We start from the raw sequence: 22,613 nt of genomic DNA on the forward strand, positions 1-22,613 counted from the left end.
CAGGCTGGTTCTGGTCCAGCGGGGTATTCCGGGACACCAGCGGCACGGTCTGGGCGGCCCGACGGGCTGCCGTACCGAGACGGCCGACGTTTCAAAGCCTTCGATTCGTCTCGAAGGCTCCGTCGGCTGGGCGTCCTTGGGGTGAGCCGCGCCGTCTGTTTGTAGTGTTGACCGCGGTAGCCCCCCTACCTCATCCGGGTTCTGACCTCGGAGGGGATCGGACGTCGGGTGTAAGAGTGCAGGGGAGACGTTTAGTGGGTGGGTCCTAAAATCCTTGGGCTCGCGGTCTGCTCACAACACCATGCAGATCGTTGAGTCTCACATACCCCGCGCGCCCCTTTTGCGCGGGGATCTCGTAGGAGGTTCGGCCCTCTACCCGAAAAAAAAAAGGATTTTAATGTTTATAGTATCTACGGACAATGGCGAGTGGCTTTCAGTATTTTAGATTGTCAGATCATTATGTAGTACGTCTTCCTGTGTAGGCTTAGTTTCAAGAGGTGTCGACCTCAGGAGTCAAAGAGAGCTACGATATTCAGGCTCTTGGGTGGTCTAGTGATGTTTACCGATGTGCATTTACTCTATTACCCTTTGACCATAATACGCATGTTCACGAAAGTTAAATTTAAAACTCAATCCTGAATTAAAAGTGAATAGAAAATTAAGGAACTCCAAAGTAATTATTTTAACAACCTAGCAACGGCCATTCAAATATTATTCGTTTTTTTTTTATTGCCCTTGTAGGCAGACGAGCATACGGCCCACCTGATGGTGAGTGGTTACCGTCGCCCATGGACTTCAGCAATGCCAGGGGCAGAGCCAAGCCGCTGCCTACCGCTTAAAGAGAAATGTATAAAGAAAAGAATCTATATCTAAGTCATTAGATCAGATATAATTTTGTGCTTTAGTACGCAGAGTTCCATTCTCACAAAAGCTCATTGTATTAAAGCAGACACCGCAAAAGCACCGCAAAGTGACGCTTCAGGGATGCGCGGAACTGATCTCATTACTTCATAGTTGCGACCGCCCGGGCTAAAGTTCTCGAACTTTCATATTTACGTACTACAAAGTGCTTTCTATTCTGGTGTACGCATTTAAAATTATGTCAAAGTGTACGGCGTTATTTTAATTGGGATTTCAATATTTATTTTATTTATTTATTTATACTTTATGCACAAAACAATACTTGGACACAGGCGGACTTAATGCCATGAGCATTCTCTTCCAGTCGACCATAGGGTGGTGCAGAGATAATGTATGTTAGGTGCATTAACAAAAGAATAACAAAGAACAACAACAAAACAAAAAAAGAACAAAATCAAAACAAAAATTTTGTTTATTTCTCTGTGCAATTTAAGCTTTAACTTGAAATTTATCCGTGCTCATTCAGGCAATACATGTCGAAGAACCAACAAAGGTGATAAAATGAGTTCTTTTGCTGAAACAGGAACCAGAAAATTTACTGTAGGACGCAGAGGTAAGCAGAAGTGGCGTGTATTATGTATAGCTAATTCCCGCTTCAGAGTAATAGTGTCTAAATAGATAAAAGGCTAGATGAAAATACCGTTAGAATTCGAGATCTAATAAATTAATAAGAGAGATCTGACGTGGACACATAAAAACGAAGATAAATAGAGACCCGTACCTATCCGAAGTACAGTACCCGGCGTTAAATATTGCACATCGACCTTTGGAAAGAGACAATCGGCTAATTTCGTCTTCGTAGAGCGTTATCTCTTTCGCACACTAGGCAGCGTCATATGCGTAGTTTGACATCAGTTGTTCAAGTGCAGTAATATGCGGTCAGACTGTTTCATTCAATATTAATCGCCGGGTCCTGTAAGACCATATCTTAGACATTAAATTCATAATTCATGTAAATTTTTTTATTGCCTTGGTAGGCAGACGACTATACGGCCCACCTGTAGGTGAGTGGTTACCGTCGCCCATGGACTTCAGCAATACCAGGGGCAGAGCCAAGCCGCTGCCTACCGATGTATTTATATCTTGCATCATCGAAATGTGAAGCGAAGACTTTAGAAGCAAACAGTCAAAGTTTTGAGCGGTGGACACGATTGGGTCGCTAAAGACAGAGGTTAAACGTCGCTAGTTTTTCTACACATTTTCACCGAGTGCAAAATGAACACGAATATTTGCAAGCAAACGGGCATCGCTTCAAGCTTATGTAAATGCAAATATTCCCACGTCGACATGGCAAGCGGCCAGAACTGTATGCAGTGTTTTTATACAAACATCTGCAAATACCGCAATATTCGCCAACTATCGTTCAAATAAGATCACTTACTGTAGCAATGGTAGTTTTTTTTATTTATTTGAAAAATAGACAAGGTCTTTTGATTAAACTTTAACTTTATGTTCCTAAGTTATTGTCCGAAAGTGTTTCATCTAAATATCGCAAAAATAATTTTGTAAACTATTAATTTCTCCGTTTGAGAGAAAGTGCATCCATATCTGTTCCAACTTTAAGTGTTATTTAAGTAAATTTACTAATATATCAGAAACCATTTCGTAAGCACCAGTGGTAAGATGTTCCAGCTGAGCAAAACAATATCATCTTCCCGCTTATTTTTGCTGTTACTCGAAAACATTAGAAGCACCAGCTTTCAAATAAAAAAGAATTAACAGAATCGGTTCAATGACAGTTCCCATAAAAAACAATCGAATTGAGAACCTCCTCTTTCTTTGAAGTCGGTTAAATAAATGCTCTACCGCTGTTACTCACGTTATATTAGGCTGCATTACTAAATTCGTAAAAGCGTGTATCATGGTAAAGCCATGGGGACTCGTGACGTAAGCAGGCAACTAATTCAACAGTTTATGGTTCAGTGCGCAGTAAGCTCGCATGAGAATGCACGTGGTTTATGTCGGCAACGTATTCTGGAACATTCGTTTGTTATCTCTCTTTTAGTTTATAATTTTCCATTTACTGAATAAGTTTAAGTTCTATTTGTTTATTGGCAGCGGTTGGCCAGCGGTTTGGCTACGTTCTTGGACTCCACCATTCGCCAACAGAGGGCGTAATTAGTCTGCCTAGTTTGGCAAGAAGAAGATAAGTTTAAAGTCCAACCACTATTTGTAAAACGACTCTAAAAGGTCTCAGAAAATATACGGTGACTTTCATTCTTGTGAATTAATATCAAGGGGCGTCGGCTTAAGCGACTTTTAGCTTAATACGCGACATTTATCTTTGCAATTAGAGGTCCGTTTTATTTGGCATTAGCATCAACAGTCCGTTGTTTTTAATTGAACTTCAATTAAGTTTACTCCATTCAAATGGCTGAAGAAGTTTTTTTTGATTATTTTAAAACTTCAAATTGCTCTCCTGTAAAGTAGCAAAAATTGCCTTTCAGCCCTCCATATTATATTATATCATATCGTAATATAAGCTAGAAGGATATAATAGAAGAAACTATAAGCCTTCGTTTCTGCTTTTGACTGCAGACACGTAATATCACTCACTCCTTATGGATGTCCAGCATAGTCATAGCCAGCACCGAGTTCTTTTCGTTCATCAAGTGGTTTACAAAATTTTTAATGGTCCACCGGCGGTTGTCGTAGCCCATAGACATCACGCCATTCGCCCCGAGCTATTTGACCCATAGCTCAATGGTATTGTACAACCACCGTACCATGCTTTAAAGAGAAAAGTATTACTACTTCGCGACGACAGAATTAAACCGTTAAATTGTGCAATTTGATTTTTTTATAGGAATCTTTTATCGAACGAGTGTCTACGTCGATTTAGAAAATTTGCGGCCTGAGTATTTATTATACAGAGTGTTGTATTAAAATTCGTTATAGTACCTCAGCCACACAGCTGAGGATAGGAGGCAGGTGTGGCGCAGGATAATCCAGGAGAAAGTTTTTAGAGGAGGCCACGACCCTCAGCAATGAGGATTATCGACGCAAGGAGGAAGGACATTTCGTATACAGTTTTTACAGTATTACAGTTTTCGTGGTAACAGCCAAGTCGTGGTAGCGCTGCTAAACGACAAGAAATTGCCCATGAGTATGATTTATTTATTTATTGCTTTGATGGGTGCACGAGCTCACAGTCCACCTGGTGTTCAGTGGTTACTGGAGCCCATAGACATCTACAACGTAAATGCGCCACCCACCTTGAGATATCATTTCTAAGGTCTCAGTATAGTTACAACGGCTGCCCCACCCTTCGGACCGAAACGCATTACTGCTTCACGGCCGAAATAGGCTGGGTGGTGGTACCTACCCATGCGAACTCGCAAGAGGTCCTACGACCAGTAAACTCCTGACATGATTCATTAGCTACGCGATTGAAAAAAAATATATCATTAATTAATAAGAGCCAACACACTGAGACGTTAACTCGATCAACAAGGTAGTGTATTTTATAAAGTCCGACAGAACAATAGGCGTTCATAAATGCACTGCACCAGACAGTTTCCGACGCAAGTCATTTCACACTAGGCAAGCGAGAGGAAATTTCAAATGTTGAATGTTTTTTTTGTTATGTCAGTTATTTTCGCAATGTTCACATTAGTATGTTAATGGTACTCGCGATGTTAATTTCAGAAGAAAACAGCATTCTTTTAATCATGTTGATTACATTTTCTCTTCGTAGATACATTAGGTAGTATTAGGGGTTAAAATAAGCAAATGCCGATTTGTACTGAATAATTAATTGATATTCATATTTATGTAATTAAAATATCAGGATAAGGTCACTTATGTCTTTGCGATAGAACTCTACTGATCTAGATTCTACAAACTGCGTGAAAGCATTTTGTACTGCCTCCTGGGAATAAAACTTTTCATTAGGTATTATTTATATTTGACTGACTCGTTGATGCAGTAATCAGCGTCCCTGACTGTTTGTTACGCCGAGGGTCGTGGGTTCGATTCCCACCTCGGGCATACATTCGTGTCATCAACCACTTTGTTTGCTTTTTGTCTGAATCATCATTATCTATATGTATTTAAACGTAAATAAGTATGTATGTCAGTCTCTGGTACCCATGACGCAGGGAATCCTAATTTGGGGCCGGATGACCGACCGTGCGTGATTTGTTCAAGATTATTTATTTTTTATTTATTTTGCATAATATACACTTGCCAGCACGACGTCACTATTTGGTTAGCTAAAAATAGTTAAAGTAAACTGTTTCCTTAATGTTACGCATGTCAACAACTGTTTAAGACGATATTCAAGAGAATTGACGACTAGCCCCACTTTCTACTATAAATTCGAGTGACCGTTGTCGCATAAAACTCTGTATCGTTCCAATTTTAGTATATATACTGCCGAAGCAAGTAAATTCCAACTCAAGCAGCCGGCTGGGGTGGAGCTCTCTGTTTTTATCGTTGTACACAATCAAAGGCTTTTGCTTTATCAAAGGCTTTTGCTTTATATAATATTATAAAGAGGAAAGATTTGTTTGTTTGTTTGTTTCGAATAGGCTCCGAAACTACTGGACCGATTTGAAAAATTATTTTTCCATTAGAAGCCGACATTGTCCCTGATGAACATAGGCTACTTTTTTGGAGTTTACTCCTTTAGAATCGATTTACATATATAGGCCCGGGGTATGAAAATTATGGGGACCAAAATCGTACTAGCATGTCACACGAAATGCGTTATGCGCATGTCACACGAAATGCGCGCCGGGCTGCTGCGCCGGCAGTCCGCCACAAAGCCTCGTACTGATCGCGCGTTTCTCTCATTTTGTATTTTCATATATTTGTTAGTCGTTTGTTTTGTGTCTCGTTAATTTGTTAATAATCTGTAGTGTATCGTGTTGTCGTAATATAGAACTATTTCTCGTATTGTTTCGTTTAATTTTTTATATCCAGTAAACTCCAGTCGTGCGTCGGAGCGGACACACACACTTTTTGGTTTCATCTGTGTTTTAATGTTTCCGAAGCGAAGCGAGGGCGGGTCGCTAGTCTGTAATAAAATAATAGCAACCAAGTCTTGTTACACCTAAAAGAGTTAAGAAAATAAAAAATCTGAACGAATCCTTAATGTTGTGTTTCTTAAAGCTATCGCCTTTAATATTTCTGGCGCGAAGTATCCATTCTCTTCGGTTTATACGATTTACACGAATCTATGTTTCAAACTGGACACGTGTCACATCTGTTGGCCACAGTTGCCAGTCAGCATTGGCAAGTTCATGATTACATCCGCCAATTTATTGATTGTTTTTAAATCTTGATCTGGCTTAACTGGTTTATCACGAATATCAAAAACGTATTTTGAATTTATTTTCCGGGAAATTTGCCAGTCAAATTTTTTCGATTCGAAAATTTTAGAGTTTATTAAAAAATCAAACTTAGCTAGTAAGCATGACTGGTGCACTGTGGGTTCTGAGTTCGAGTCACTGTTGAAATTAATGTCTATTATTTTATTGTTCAGAAGGAAATCGTTGTACTTCTTTAGTTGGGGGAATCCAGTTGATTATAATAGCTCACTGTTATACAGGCTTCAACTGAAGCATGAGGTATGGTAAGTAGATAGATTGGCACGGACTATGAAACCCCACTACTCTTACCTCCTGGGACGCCAGACTGGCGGTCGTTGACACCACAATCAATTTTCTTCTAGGCCGCCGTGTGCCTTTATTTATAATATTAGCTTTTGCTCGCGACTTTGTTCGCATGGAATAATTACTTTGGCATAACGCTAAATTTTAACCCCACTTTATTTAGGTAGAAAGTGAAAATACATTTGAACTATATGTAGTATGTTAAAGAGAAATTTAAATGTTTTGAAAGATTTTTTATTGGTACTCCACTTGTATTGGTCTTACCGTGTTATATAGCTTTCCTCGATAAATGAGCTATCTAACACTGAAAGAATTTCTCAAATCGGATCAGTAGTTCCTGAGATTAGCGCGTTCAAACAAACAAACTCTTCAGCTTTATAATATTAGTATAGATATTCGGTTTTTGGAGTTTACTCCTTTAGAATCGATTTACATATATAGGCCCGGGGTATGAAAATTATGGGGACCAAAATCGTACTAGCATGTCACACGAAATGCGTTATGCGCATTTCGTGTGACATGCTAGTACATGCGCCGGCAGTCCGCCACAAAGCCTCGTACTGATCGCGCGTTTCTCTCATTATTGTATTTTCATATATTTGTTAGTCGTTTGTTTTGTGTCTCGTTAATTTGTTAATAATCTGTAGTGTATCGTGTTGTCGTAATATAGAACTATTTCTCGTATTGTTTCGTTTAATTTTTTATATCCAGTAAACTCCAGTCGTGCGTCGGAGCGGACACACACACTTTTTTTTTTTTTTTTTTTTGGTTTCATGTGTGTTTTAATGTTTCCGAAGCGAAGCGAGGGCGGGTCGCTATGCTTTATAAAGCACAAGTCCGGCCTCGCGTGGAATACTGCTCCCATCTCTGGGCCGGGGCTCCCAAATACCAGCTTCTTCCATTTGACTCCATACAGAGGAGGGCCGTTCGGATTGTCGATAATCCCATTCTCACGGATCGTTTGGAGCCTCTGGGTCTGCGAAGGGACTTCGGTTCCCTCTGTATTTTGTACCGTTTGTTCCATGGGGAGTGCTCTGAGGAATTGTTCGAGATGATACCGGCATCTCGTTTTTACCATCGCACCGCCCGCCACCGGAGTAGAGTTCATCCGTACTACCTGGAGCCACTGCGGTCATCCACAGTGCGTTTCCAGAGGTCTTTTTTGCCACGTACCATCCGGCTATGGAATGAGCTCCCCTCCACGGTGTTTCCCGAGCGCTATGACATGTCCTTCTTCAAACGAGGCTTGTGGAGAGTATTAAACGGTAGGCAGCGGCTTGGCTCTGCCCCTGGCATTGCTGAAGTCCATGGGCGACGGTAATCACTCACCATCAGGTGGGCCGTATGCTCGTCTGCCTACAAGGGCAATAAAAAAATAAAAAAAATGCAATAAACGGAATTCATTGGAAAAGTGACTCTTAATTACCGTCACTATGGAGAGAAAAAATAATGATGAGGAGAATGGCGTCAGCGACGCTGACGTCAACGTTTTAAGAACACCCTGGAGCCAGCCTATCCGTCATACTACATAGGCGGCACTGAAAATTTCGGGAATTAACGAAGTGACACAACATTACTATTTAAAAATGTATTTATTGCTTTTCGAAGTATTCTCCGCGAAATTTGACACATTTTTCCATACGATGGAACCAATCATTGAAGCAACCATTCCATTCGGAAGTTGGGGTTTTTTTTTTTTTTTTTTTTTATTGCCCTTGTCTCCAAAATGGCCGTTTTGTAGGCGTCCACAGCTTCTTCAGGTGATGAAAATCTCTGTCCACGCAATTTATTCTTTATTTTAGGGAAAGTATAGAAATCATTAGGGCTTAGGTCGGGGCTGTACGGCGGATGGTCTAATAATTCTATGTTTTCTTGCTCTAAAAACTCTTTTGTTCTGTGCGCGGTGTGAGAACTCGCATTGTCGTGATGGAGGATGATGCGGCGGTTGCAGTTCTCTTTACGGAGTTCAGAAACGATCTGTGGCAAACAAATGCTAGCATACCATTCTGCATTGACCGTTCTTTGTCCCTCAAGAGGAATAGTCGTAACATGGCCGGTTTTGGAGACAACGTGGCCACCATTTTTTTTGCAACACTCCGTGAACGAACAATTTTTGTTGGCTTTAACTCATTTTCGAACACCCAAACTCGTGACTGGTTTTTTGTTTCGGGTTCGTACGCGTATATCCAGGATTCGTCACCTGATACAATGTTGTATACAGCATTTGAGGATCCTGCGTGGAATCTTTCGAGAGTTCTGACGCACAAGTAATAATAAGTAACGCGAGCTGCTTTTTGCTCTTCACAGAGCGAATGCGGTATCCATCGGGAAAACAACTTTTTTACACCTAATTGTTCATGCAAGATTATTTGTATTTGACTCATGCCAATGTCTAAAGTTGCCTGAATTTCGCGGTATGTCACATGTCGATCTTCCTCAATCAGCTTACGCACAGCATCAACTTTTTCTTGGGTGACTGCAGCTTTTGGACGACCTTGACGGGGATCATCACTGAGCTTGACAAGTCCACGTTGAAACTCAGCAAACCAGCGATAAATTGTGGTTTTGGATGGGGCTTCATCACCAAGTGCAGAAATCATCCGGTCAACACACTGTTTTTGTGTTAAACCACTTCGAAAGTCATAATAAATCATCGCTCTTGAATTTTCTCGAGTCAATTCCATTTTCTCAACGACTTAACAAGTTTGACAAAACCTCGTGACAAGACCGAGAATCTTTTTTTAAATAAATAAATGGTATTCGATTTTTAAAACCAAGGAGTTTTCAATTAAAAAGATTTTAATATGACCGGAACAGTGGAAATATTCCATTCCCGATACTTTTAGTGCAGCCCTCGTAAAGTAAAACCTTAAGGTTGTAGCTGTGCCGACCCTAGAATACCTCACTAACTCTCCCCATGGGAGTCGTAAAGGCGACTAAAGGATTCTCCGGAGATTGGGCAGCAGCATTTTCTGAGCTATATACCAGCATTTTGCGATCGCCTGCCAACATCGACGGGTTAGTGGTAAAACGTAATGTAGCCGCAAACAAGCGGTAGGCAGCGGCTTGTCTCTGTCCTTGGTGAATTGAAATTGCTGAAGTCCATGGGCGACGGTAACCACTCACCATTAGGTGGGCCGTATGATCGTCTGCCTACAAGGGCAATAAAATAAAAATACCTTAAAAGATCACCAAAAAAAACTTTAATGGCGTTCAAATGTTACATCTTTCCGAAACTAAGCATAATTATGGAACAGAGTTCCCTGACGCTAATTACCTTTAGATATAAGTTCGATAACTATATCATATTGTATGGCGGATCATACATATAATAATATGAGAGCCGTCGTACAAATACTTACTGCGTTTACTTTCCGCACTGCTTTAAGTCAGCTTTCTTCCAAACAACGATCAAAGTGAATCTTATTAATTTTAAGAGCCCTAAAGTTCTTCTAGAGAGTGGATGCAATTTCAACGAATCTCTTTATACAGTCTGTAGGTGTAGGTTAATGTAATTTGATCTTACATACAGAAGACATCTTAAGTACAGGTAACACTCTTATAACACGGTAGACACGTCCCTACAAAGTCCCGTGTTGTGCGAAACCGTGTTATATGAGACTAGAAGCCAGTACATAAAGGAGTTTCTTTTTTTTTTTTCAAATAAAACAGCTCAACTATGCCTGTAACTATTCTTTTATCTATTATATATAAAAAATAATCAGTAAAACTTCTATTATTCCCATATATTGTATGTTCATAGAGCATAATGTAATTTTCTTAATAATTTGAATCAAAAATCGTCGCGTTGTCGTGTTGTAGAAGTTGTACCGTTTTATAATAAAAGGGTTTCGGGGAAATTTTTCTTAGAGTGGAACCGTGTTGTAAAATACCGTGTTATAGGAAAGTTACATGTAATTCGATTTGAAGGAATTCAAATCTAAGGTAGTAGCGGACTTTATGCAAAGCTGGTGACTTTAGATGGTGCGCTCATAAAATACATTGTCAAGGAACATTTCTTTTTACCTTTCTACATTGGCTTCCAATCCAGAAGTATAATTCAGTTCATCTTCAAAATCTAAAAGGTCGCCAACGATCTCACCGTATGAGGTGAGATCACTTATCACAGAGTGGCCAATCAGAATTTAAGCAAAATGACGAATAAATTTAATGATGTTCAGCACGGGTTTATTATAAGTATTACAAGTATTAACGAATGGTTGTGCTCTATCTATATGTACAGATGTATGTATATAACTACATGGATTGTAATTTGAAACTGATTCCGATTATTTTCAAGACAATATTACAACAATACAATCCATTTTGTAAATTGTAAAGAATACCGTATTCTTAGAAACGACCCAAGTTGTTATTTGATTATTTGGAATTAGCACTGTATTATGCATTCCGAAACAAATTTTTTTGGGAGTTGTTATTAATTTTAGGTTTTAACATTGATTTTGAATCTACTGTTCAAAAAAACTGCTATTATACGGATCTATAGTGGTGGCTAATCGAGTTTTTTAGAGTTTCACTTTCTTCTTGATTTTGATCTTATTATTTATTTACAAATATCAATAAAACCGTTATTTGTTTCCTTATTCGTTGTTTCATGTAATACATGAAATTAATTTTAAAAAGTTGAAAACATCGATATAGTCGTGTCTCGCTTGTAAAGTACAAAATCATTTATTGGTTTTTTTAAATTACCATTTATTTTATTATCGCATAAAGGATTTCTAAATTTAAATACATTTTACAGAAGATTTGTTCTTATTCAAGTGCTTTAATATGTATATCATTACAGACTCTTGAATTCTGTTCAAACTTTTCAAAATCATATAAAAAAAATAACATCATTCCATCTGTCTCCCTAAGTCAGAGTCCACTCAGCAAACATTTGTTTTAAAATAGCCCCACATCAATTCAGTCCGATTTAGTTCGTTAGTTTCCACTGTTGGGCGAGTGTTACCAACAACTTTTAGCTTTGTCGGGAAACTCGGGATAAACATATTGCTAAGTGCTAGACAGACCCTAATGATTCGACAAAGTTATTCTGTAATTCGATGAGTTCATGTTGTGCTTCACATATTTTTAAGAATTTATGTAAAGACTAACTAACCCGGCAGACTTCGTAGTGCCTCAATCGATAAATAAAAGGCCCTAAACTTTTGTATAAAATAAACTTAAAACAAACAAAAGAAATCCGTCCGACGGGGGACACATAAAAGGAAAAACAAAATTGTTATTTTTATTACATTCCGAGCATTTTCATATTTATCTACCTTTTAAACCTTCTCTGGACTTCCGCAAATAATTCAAGACCAAAATTAGCCAAATCGGTCCAGCCGTTCTCGAGTTTTAGCGTGACTAACGAACAGCAATTCATTTTTATATATGTATATAGATAGATTGAGATAAGAGTTAAAAAATCTTTTAATTTAATTTCCATTCACTTGTTTTCTATCTATGGATCGCCAATGAAATTTAATCAACGTGGATAAACTGACATATATTTTATTGCTGATCTTGTCAAAATTTGTTTTACCTACCTACCCGCGCGTAGTCTAAGAGGCTATTCGAGCTACGTGTAAACGGGTAGGTGAGCTCATGGGCTCAACCTGAGAGAATTTGCTAACACACTAACTAGCCCCAGCAAAAGCAAAAGCAGTGCTTTGCAGAATTTACCGCCGGACCGGAATCGCGACCCATTGAGAAGATCTTAGTTTTATCTATTTGAATGGAAAAAAAGTATGTACATGAAACATTCTTTGAATAAAATATAAAATGAAACTAAAAATGCTTGTCGGATATCGAGCCACGGCAAAATTACTAGCGACCCGCCCTCGCTTCGCTTCGGAAACTGTAATTTATTATTGATTTTTCCACTATTTAATGGATTTTATTATACATATAAATCTTCCTCTTCAATCACTCTATCTATGAAAAAAAAACCGCATCAAAATCCGTTGCGTAGTTTTAAAGATTTAAGCGTACATAGGGATATAGGGACAGAGAAAGCGACTTTGTTTTATACTATGTAGTGACATTGGGCTAGCTAACTTCATTCATACAACGAGGTTAACGATACTGCCGCTTCGAACGGCGCCAATGACATCACAGAGATAATTTTTCGCGATTTGAATTTTCAAATAACGTGATACGGTCGAACGATGTTCGGGCAAGGGGAAAAATAAAATTTGGATCGACGACACTTAAAAAAAAAAAAAAGGAAATAGCACTCAATCGGCCGCCGTAAGAAAGCTAATACGATATTTCCTGGGAAAGTTCTCTTTTTTCTTGACTGTCAAGCGTCATTAATTAGCAGGGGAGTCATTAGCGACGATTAAAAGACCGAGTGGACGCTCCGAATATAAATACGCTGAAATTAGGTAAATGTGCAGAAGCCACCACGATAAATTTTATTTATTCTTGAAAGAAATAAGAAATGTACAGGGAGAGTTTCTCGGTTATTAAAAGCGATATTTAGCCATTGCCAGGGGAGCATATTTTGTACGATTAACGTTTGAAATAAATTATAAAAGGTAATTATAACAAAAAAAACACCGTAGTAATATTTGTAGTTATATAGAAGATTCGCGAATACCAAAATTAGTACTGAACACGTTATGGGTAACTTTATTGGATTGTTTGCGAGTAGGGATGTTTGTAAATATAAAACTTTCACTACTGTTATCTTACTTTTTTTTTATTGCTAGATGGGTGGACGAGCTCACAGCCCACCTGGTGTTAAGTGGTTACTGGAGCCCATAGACATCTGCAACGTAAATGCACCACCCGCCTTGAGGTATAAGTTCTAAAATCTCAAGTATAGTTACAACGGCTGCCCCACCCTTCAAACTGAAACGCATTTTACTGCTTCGCGGCAGAAATAGGCAGAGTGGTGGTACCTACCCGTGCGGACTCACAAGAGGTCCTACCACCAGTAAAACATATATCACATATATATATTATGCATACATATGTATGTGAAGCATGCCTAAATTACACCATGATCAATCTACTTATTACTTAGGTGTTCACGGAGATAACTAACATGATATTCAATTGAAATGTTCCGTAATTAATGAGCAATGTACATTAATGTTGCGAAAGTTATTTTGTTTTAAAAAATCCAATTCTCAATAGAAGTCACGTTGGTTCAATTAGATAAATCAACAGTTAAAAAGACCATAGGGGCCATACCTACAAATGATTATTTAAATTAAGCAATATTCTGTCCTTGTATTCCGTTAATTACATAAACAGTAGTTAAAAAAAACTGGTTCTATGTAAAACCGCCCTAAGGCTCGCGCTGAAATTTATTATCAAGTAATCGAGCCGGTTAATCGCTTCAAGTACGTCAGGAGCACTGCTACCAGTATTAGTGAAATAAATTATACGTTACCATCGCTCAAAATTATACCTCTTGAATATTAATGTTAAGATTACACGACGATGTTTGAGGAAATTTTAAGGACGTGCCTAAATAAACGAAGTTTACGCTTCGACGGACCCGGCTCCGTCGATCGCGCAATCGTCTACACGAAATTTTATTTTCTTAGGTTAATAAACAAATAAGGCGCCGCGCCGCCCTTTGCGACAAGCGCCGATTTAAGGTCAACCAGCACTTGCGTATAGGGTTGAAAAACCGCGGGCGCGGTTCGGATTACTCCGCTAAAAAGAAAGTCACTTTCAAGTTCCGAACGCGCTAAGCACTTACAGTTCGAGACTCGATCCGGCCACAGTAAAATGAGCGAAATATTTGTGATAAACACGCAATATATGATCGATATATATAAGTGATATGTTCGTTTGTTGTTCTCGCGTGTCAATAGGAGATGAGGTTCGTTTTCGACAAGTCTCGCATTCCCGACTTACGCAACGGGATGGCACGTGCTGGAAGCCCGCCGCTCGAATGTGTACACCGGGCGAGATCGATCCGTGGTCGGTCGCGGGCGGTTACCGTGAGCTCTACTTGTAACACGTATTTGCGAGGTCGTGGGAATGGCAGCGGGCGAGTTGCCGGCGAGCGGGTGACGCGGCCGCGAGTACACGATGCAACTATCAGCGCGGCCGGAGCGCGACTGGGCTGAAGCGACCCGCGCCTGCGTGCTCCGCCCCTCCCCACCCCCGATTGATGTAATATTTATCTTGGATTAAGAACTAGATAAGAAGCCGAGGCGACACGCGTTCGGGGCGCGCAACCATAGCGGTTCCAGTTTTATTTTGCCAGCTGGAGCGCGTCTAGGCCCCCACTTCTGAGACGATGGAGGACATTAAAATATTTATTTAGGAAAGTTTCTCTATTTGATTAGCTGGAGGGCTTTTTTGGATCAATCGGTGAGCGGACGTCGGGTCGTGGTCCCTCGGAGTTTTCCGGCGCGGCTCGCGTGACGTCACACGGGACGCACGCGCGGCGACAGGTGGGCGCAATGCGCCGCACCTATCAGATGATTATGACGTTTCCTATTGGATTTGGTGGCGGGACGTTTGCTTGGAAATTGGTTGCGGTCTGTTTGCACACAGCGAGCTCGGCCCGACGAGGGTTGGCTCCGGTTCGGACGACAAGCAACCCGATAGTTTCCTAAGCGCTCAACGACTCTGCATTAAGTGTTCGGTTACGGAAATCGGCTTATTAGATGCCTCTCAGATTTCGATAGTTAGAGCATTCTATATTCTGATACGTTTTTATTCGATTATATGATTTAAAAAAACTTTGATTACTGGTTATTTAGAAACTATGTATCTGGGCCACTACTAACAGCATACGTCTTAAAATGAATAAATAGTGAAATGTTTATCGACTTAAATAATTTCGCTGCTGTTTTTTTTTTTTTTCTGTCTATGCTGATAGCCTTGACAGGCTATTTCAGCTTCTCTTTGACGTGTAAGTGAGCTCACGGAGCTCAAAACGGAGTGTTGCAAACATTGGCCCTAGCAAGAGCAGTGCTTCGTAGAATCTACCACCTGATCGTAAGCGCGACCCACCGAGAAGATCCGGCGAGAAACTCGTCGAGCCCTTCATCGCAAGCGACGGGTTCGGCGAGGACGGTGACCGGTGCTTGAGGTACCTAAAAGCACCGTGTATAAATCCATCCCTTATTTAGTACTAGGTGCCATACTTAAATCTAAGAAGTTTTTAAAGATTAAAATCTTTTTTAACTGATTTGTACTGCAGCGACTGACCATTTATAATAAAATCTAGTCGATAATTTTTATTCCTAAAAAATTGCACTACTGAAATCGATTAATGAGTGGTATTATTATTCTCTCATAGTGCAGACAAGCTCACGGCTCACCTAGAGTTAAGTGTCCATAGACATCACTTCGTGGGTGCCGTCATCCATCTGGAGATATGAGATCAAAGTCTCCACTGTGTGACGACTGTTCTGTGTGGTATATATTGTTTATTGTTCGGAGGTCATCGCACCACCTAGTCAGTGGGTGTCACACGTTACGTTTTCCTTTGCGCGGTCTCCACTCGAGAAAATAAGAATAAAACATCGATATTATTAACGTATTGCCAATACTGTGACCAAAAGTGTATTTCTATTTGGAATACTAATACTGGTGGTAGGCCGTGTGGAGTTAAGATGTGTGCACGAGCTCACGGCCCACCTGGTATTAAGTGGTTATTACCGTAGCCCATAAACAGCAACAACGTGAACACGGCCACCCACCTTGGGATATGACATGATGAAAAACCTTCATCTCTGTATTACGGTTTCAATTAAAATTTAAATAACACTATTTAAAATGTAATTGTATTTGTTCTCGTTCCCGGGACGGATATAAATCTACTGTGTATTTAAACGTGGAGCAACAGGCGGTGTTTAATCAGAGTCAGTCAGCGGAAAAGCGCAACAAAAAACACAACAAATTCTGGAAGGTTATCGCGGCCCTTTAAGCCTATTTAGAGCGATTAGGAACGTCAGCGGTATTAACGTGGTTCAAAAACCCTGCCGTTTAGTTATTCTGCTGTCCAGTCCAGTGGTTCTCAACTCCAGCGCCGGTTTTGTGTGCCGCGAAACTCTTAAAATACTACCACCAAAACTATTATCACACGATTTTACGCAGGTTACATGGTAATATTAGATAGTTAGTCTTTATTGGTGGTAGGACCTCTTGTGAGTCCGCGCGGGTGGGTACCACCACCCTGCCTATTTCTGTCGTGCAGCAGTAATGCGTTTCGGTTTGAAGGGTGGGGCAGCCGTTGTACTAAACTGCTGTCCGCACTAAACGCTTCACTTTCCCCCCCTTGCCTTTTCGTGGGTTCTGTCTCATGCGAGGTTCGGACGCGGGTTGTTGAGCGACAGGAGGTTTTAGTCAGTTCGACTCCGACATGCCCCGCCCTCCATCCCCAGGGGAGGGCGGAAGTCCTCTTGACCAAAAAAAAAAAGCTTATTTCTTTACTAGTGTGCCGTTAAATTTCGAATCGAAAAAGTGTGGTGCGACAAAAAAGTTTAAGAATCACTGGTCTAGTTATTTAGGTCAAAGGAAATATAAATTAATAAAAATTGGACATTCAACGGCTGCTTTGCAGGTACTAGGCGTAAATAAATAAAGAACAAGTACCCTACTAAATACCTAGCATAAATATCGTCTCTGACCGGGAATCGAACTCAAACCCTGAGGCTCAGTAGCCAGCAATACTAAGACTAACGAGACGTTCAAAGGTATTGTGATACTCTGAGAAGATAATGAGTGGCGACTCAAAAAAATGAGTGACGCACATAGTATTACTATTGTAGCTATAGCTACGACAAACCACAAGATATTTGACAGATGCCTGAATCTAGCTAACGACCATTTCGAGATAAGCTTGCATATAAGTTCCGGACAATAGCATTTGGACCGTGTCGGTCTTCCGAGTAACATCAACCGCTCGGTGAAAGATCTTCCATACAAATACTTCATCTTCATGTTAAGCTTTGGGCGACGATATTCGTGTTATGATTTCTGGTAACCACTTAATGCTAGATGAGCTGTGAGCTCGTAAAATCAGAACTGACTACTGGACTGTTAAGCCATCTATATTCTGCAGAAAAAACTACGGAAAAATCTCTTCAAATATTAAAAAAGGAAAACATAAAATTAAATAAAATATTAAAGCGATGCTACTCGGAAAAGTACGTAACGATTTCTGAGTCCGTAGACGTGCTACGAATGCTACGAGTCTACGTGCTACAGGTGTAGCTGCTAAGCGGCTACGAATGTTTTGGGCGATTTGCAATTGAATCCTTGTTTAGCGGAAATTGCAATTTCATTTATGGTCTTTGGTTTCTATTTAAGTGATAAATACTAGTATGAGCTTGCCGTTATGTTTTTAAAAGCTCGCTCGGTTAGGCATAAGCTATTTATTACTGACCTACATACACTTGAACTATACTAAAAACTACAGCATGCTATTTTTATGAAATGTACAATTATTTTTGATTATGTAAATAAAGCAAGGAAAGAGAGTAAAAAGGATAGAACGATAAAAATGAAAGAGAAAAATATTTCTACGGAAATGGCGTACGCGAAATGTTAATATTTAAACAGGGTTAGGGAGTATTTTTGGTGAAATACGTTTTGAGTTTGCTTAGAGTAGTTGGTTTTTTTTTCCTTGGTAGCACCAAAATTAATTTACCTAAGTGGCAACGTACGAAAATTTAGCACTTAAGGTCGTAATCTCTATATATAAAAATGAATTGCTGTTCGTTAGTCTCGCTAAAACTCGAGAACGGCTGAACCGATTTGGCGAATTCTGGTTTTGAATTATTTGTAGAAGTCCAGAGAAGGTTTAAAAGGTAGATAAATATGAAAATGCTCGGAATTAAATAAAAATAACAATTTCCTTTGATGTGTCCCCCGTCGGTCTTTTATTTATCGATTGAGACACTACGAAGTCTGCCGGGTCAGCTAATCTCAAATAATTATTTTGCGTATCCGCGAATCGAAGGTCTCAGTAACTTTTGTAAAAAGCTCTCATGTATTATAAACTTGGCTGCAATATAATATAATGGTAATTGAAATCGCGGATTCAGCAATCGCAGCTTCTGGCTGTATCTGTCATTATGACATAAAATATTATGATTGCATGACATAAACCAGAGAAGGCTCCTGTGGCTCCTATAAATTACAGGTACTCACGTGCACTCACGCAGCCAATAGCTATTACGGACTTATTACTTTTTAAATTGATTTTTCAATAATACATACCAAGTTTAATAAAATAGAAAACAGGGTTCATGAAAATAAAATGAGAATGTCTATGTATAAAATGAATTGGAACGCCCATATTCAAATCCGTCTCAAAACTAAATCATAACGCAGTTCGTCAAATATCTTCTGAAAATTAGCCGTCTAGACGTGACGCCTTCCAATAGAGGGGGTGCGACTGTAATGAGGCTCAATGAAAGCTTGCATTAAGCGAATGTATGTACATACACTAGAATGATGATCAATATATTTATGGCTGTTTGACAAGTAAAATCTCATATTTTTTTAAACCAAGATGATAAAGCCAGTTGAAGGTCCACCTAATCTTCGGTAGTCCCTACATCTTACTGCCCAGGCTTGATCGTGCGGGCTTACCAACATTTTATTTATTTTTATTGCTTAGGTCGGTGGGCGAGCTCACGGTCCACCTGGTGTTAAGTGGTTACCGGAGCCCATAGACACCTATGGCGTAAATACCGCCACCCACATTGAAACATAAGTTCTACATCTTACTGCCCAGGGTTGATCGTGCGGGCTTACCAACATTTTATTTATTTTTATTGCTTAGGTCGGTGGGCGAGCTCACGGTCCACCTGGTGTTAAGTGGTTACCGGAGCCCATAGACACCTATGGCGTAAATACCGCCACCCACATTGAAACATAAGTTCTAAGTCTCAGTTTTTACAGTAGATCGGCTGCCCTACCCTTCAAACCGAAACGCATTACCGCAAATACCGCAAATAAGCAGGGCGGTGGTATCTGCCTGCGCCACCTGGTGGTGGTGGTGGTGGTGCGGACTCAAGATGTCCTACCACCAGTAAATATCCCGCAAAATACCATGTCATTGTATCGTTTCGGGCTTGAATTACTCATTCACTATTTTTATTTTATTTTTAATATTTAAATAAGCATCACACAAACCGAAAAAAATATTATCATTCATAAATACAGCATTTCAAGGCCTCGATAAAATAAATAAACAAAAAAAGAATTATCAGAATCGGTTCAAGCATTCTCGAGAAATCGGTGACATACATAGACAAAAAATTATGGTCGAATTGATAACTTCCTTTTTTGACGTCGGTTAAAAAGCGTGATTTCGTACGTATCTTACACGTAAGTACCTCCTTATCATTCTATTATTCAAAAATATTTTCACTTTCTACGTAAATGAAGAGGCGGATAAAATTTTGCCGTTATGTCAAAGTAACTATTCCACGAGGGCGAAGTCGCGGGCAAAAGCTAGTAAATAAATAAAACACTACTAGTAACATACATACATACATACATACCTCCGGCGCATACGGTTTGTGTTGAACAGCCAAAGAAACTTACCTGAAACAATAATAAAAACGAATGAATCGAGGAGGAGAATAGAAAGTATGCAAATCTTAGAGCAGTTCTACGTGAACGTATTATAATCCAATGATAAGTTTTTTTTTATCCTAACGCGGATGGCTGAACAAGATCACGGCTCGCTTGCTGTTAAGTGCTTACATTAAGAGGCTATTTACATCATATGAGTCAATGAACTTTATTTATTTATTTATTTTATTAGGCTCACAACGCACATCACAAGCTAAAGATACATAAAAAAACACAAATAAAAAGAAACAAAATCTGGCCTGCAACATAAGTTATGTGCGCACGATAAAACAAGACATATAGTGCTGAATTTGTACAACAACGTTCCTTACAATTATGACAAAACAACACAATAACAAAAACTAATCTAACGAATAATGTAAGGAAAAAAAATGATTCACAATATAATACATTAAACAATTACATTAACCTACCTATTAATACCAGCATCAATGTCGCTATCCACTGCGCGGAGGACAGAAGTGAATGGAAGAACATAGTCCTGACAAAAGTGCTCAGTAAAGGTCACGACCCTCAGAACTGAGGAATACGACGCACGGAGGAGGACCTATTAATAACGTGGAGGATGCCCTTGAACATTTTTCTAAACGTAACTAACCTACAAGTAAAAATATCTAACTCAGGTGACGACCTTGCCAGTTCGTTATAGGTACGACACATTCGGGTAATGGGATTATAGTAAGATATATTGTTTTTGTAAATTAGCAATGCAAACAAATTGTTTTGGTGGACCCTCCGAGCACCGTTTTATTACTAGCCTATTCCATTAGCAATTTTTAATATCAGTCATATTCAGAAGACATTGAAAACATGCGGTGGTACGTGACCAGAAACGAATCTATGATTTCTCGCTATCCGCCCGAAATACTCGACTTTCATAAATAAACTGGCTTAAAAAAAGCACACGATGTAAAGTTTAGCGACTCCCGAAATACTAGTTTTCAAAAGCTTTCTTCGAAGCTTCATTGCACGCCCTGACAGTCTCGACAGGTGACCAATTAAACTGACTGCGAACCACCACACGATCAATGTTTATCGAAAATCGATTCAGTTTACAGGTAGCTGCCACACGATATATTCAGTAGTAAATTTACTGGTGGTAGGACCTCTTGTGAGTCCGCACGGGTAGGTACCACCACCCCGCCTATTTCTGCCGTGAAGCAGTAATGCGTTTCGGTTTGAAGGTTGGGGTAGCCGTTGTAACTATACTGAGACCTTAGAACTTATATCTCAATGTGTGTGGCGCATTTACGTTGTAGATGTCTATGGGCTCCAGTAACCACTTAACACCAGGTGGGTTGTGAGCTTGTCCACACATCTAAGGAGAAAAAAAAATGATTTTTAATAATTAAACAATTTTTACAATTTCATCGCTCTTTTTTATTATTATTATATGATTTCAGACGTTTTAAGCTTTACAGTTCTCGTGATCACGGACGAATGAGGTATTACTCGTCATGGTATGTCAGCAAAATAAAAAAGAACCCATAAAAGTATCTTAACTATATATCGCTCGTTCAGAATTAAAGTGACTGAACTAAACATTTTAGGAAATCAGTTTTATAAAGTATAAAACTCATTTTCTTGACTTGAAATGACTTATAAACATGTACTCTATCAATTTATAAAATTAAACACGCTCTTTTTTATATAGAAAAGGATAAAGTACTCTTTCTGTCAATTTTAAATCAAACGCATATTTTAAAGTATTAAAATCGAAACTAAAAAAATTTCAATTTTTCAGTTACATTTTTGGCATTTCTCAAAATTTTTGTATTAAGCCTATTTAAATTTTAAAGGTCCGACATATCTAAAGCGCGCGATGGCGACAGATAATAAATACTATATTTTTATTTTTTAACATTATTATTTTCGGTACATATTTTTCGATTGTTGTTGCCATACCATCACAAGTTACTTCATTGATATACACAATTTGATTTAATGTGCCTTATGTTGAGAACATTTGACACAGATGTTTGTATACATATATTTACGTACTTCACACTCAAACATTTATCATATGAGGCCTATAAAATCAAAGGTAGCTAAATCCAAATCTGTCAAATATTCAGGTAAACTACAAAAATCAGCCCTAAACACGTCATTACGGATCCTCCCGATCCATCAAAGTACTGTTCTTGCTAGGGCCAGTGTTAACAACGCTCCAGGTTTGAGAAGCTGAAATAACTTTGTTCGGATAGCTTTGATATTCTTTATTTTAAAACAGATTTATAAAGAATGAGAATATTACTAATAATCTGAATTTTAAATGATAAAACTTCGTTTATTAGTACTTAGTACTGAGTAAACTTAACTTTTTTGAACTGAATTTGTTAGAGAATTAGCTGCATTTGTTATAACATGAAAACACTAAAGCGTGTTGTAACTAACTAAACAAGATAGAGCCCTTGTTAATACATTTTACGACATTTAAGGCGTTTAGCTGCCTTTGATTTTATAGGCCTCATATTGAGT

The 22,613-nt window shown here is 39.1% G+C and overlaps 1 protein-coding gene across 3 annotated transcripts in view; it reads right to left on the bottom strand.

The window, feature by feature from the left end:
- The window catches only part of aPKC (protein kinase C iota type), a 227,409-nt gene that overhangs the window by 130,679 nt on the left and 74,117 nt on the right, over nucleotides 1-22,613 (bottom strand). The window contains exon 1 of one of the 3 annotated variants that reach the window (XM_089736629.1): nucleotides 14,424-15,214. The exons of the other annotated variants lie outside the window; for them this stretch is intronic. The gene's annotated coding sequence lies outside the window, so the exon portion shown is untranslated. Of the gene's footprint in view, nucleotides 1-14,423; nucleotides 15,215-22,613 lie in introns of those variants that run through there. 3 annotated transcript variants of the gene reach the window in all.

This window comes from Bombyx mandarina, chromosome 03 (assembly GCF_030267445.1).
Source record: "Bombyx mandarina strain Sakado chromosome 03, ASM3026744v2".
Lineage (NCBI taxonomy): Eukaryota > Metazoa > Arthropoda > Insecta > Lepidoptera > Bombycidae > Bombyx > Bombyx mandarina.